Below are 1,012 nucleotides of genomic sequence, written 5' to 3' on the forward strand. Positions count from 1 at the left end.
TTTTGTAACCTTGGCGAGATCTGTGCCTTGCCACAATTCTGTTTCTGAGCTCTTCAGGCAGTTCCTTTGACCTTATGATTCTCATTTGCTCTGACATGCACTGTGAGCTGTGAGGTCTTATATAGACAGGTGTGTGGCTTTGCTAATCAAGTCCAATCAGTATAATCAAACACAGCTGGACTCGAATGAAGGTGTAGAACCATCTCAAGGATGATCAGAAGAAATGGACAGCACCTGCGTTAAATATATGAGTGTCACAGCAAAGGGTCTGAATACTTAGGACCATGTGATATTTCAGTTTTTCTTTTTTAATAAATCTGCAAAAATGTCAACAATTCTGTGTTTTTCTGTCAATATGGGGTGCTGTGTGTACATTAATGAGGAAAAAATCTTAACTTGAATGATTTTAGCAAATGGCTGCAATATTGTTAAGAGTGAAAATTTTAAAGGGGTCTGAATACTTTCCGTACCCACTGTAAACACAATCTCAAAACTACACACCAACTTGTGCAAAACCTCAAACTTCCAGGTCAAAGTCAAATAGTTTAGTCAAAAACATGTTCTCTTTTGTCAGACTCAAACTTTGGCACACAAACCTGCCAAATACACACACTACTTCACTGTCTAGAGAACACTAGTGAGATCAATTCAAAACACTGTTACATAAACCTCATTTTGGGAAATAGGAATCCTTTTGCTAGTCAATGACTGTTACAGTATACGACATAAATATAGGATGCAGATACAGTAAAATTCAGCAATAAACTATAAGAAACTTTTACTGTCATTTAAAAATTAGAGCTGTTTGTCATAGATATGGGTTTATTTAGCTTATGCAGATTGGTATCGTTCAGGTTAATCTGGTCAAACACACCTGTCTTGACATCAGGGTGAAGCTGCCACACACACACACACACACACACACTCACTCTCTCTCACACACACTCACTCTCTCTCTCTCTCACACACACACACACACACACACACACACACACACACTCACACACACTCA

This window comes from Sinocyclocheilus grahami, unplaced genomic scaffold, assembly GCF_001515645.1.
Source record: "Sinocyclocheilus grahami isolate Dianchi unplaced genomic scaffold, SAMN03320097.WGS_v1.1 scaffold832.1, whole genome shotgun sequence".
Classification (NCBI taxonomy): Eukaryota; Metazoa; Chordata; class Actinopteri; order Cypriniformes; family Cyprinidae; genus Sinocyclocheilus; species Sinocyclocheilus grahami.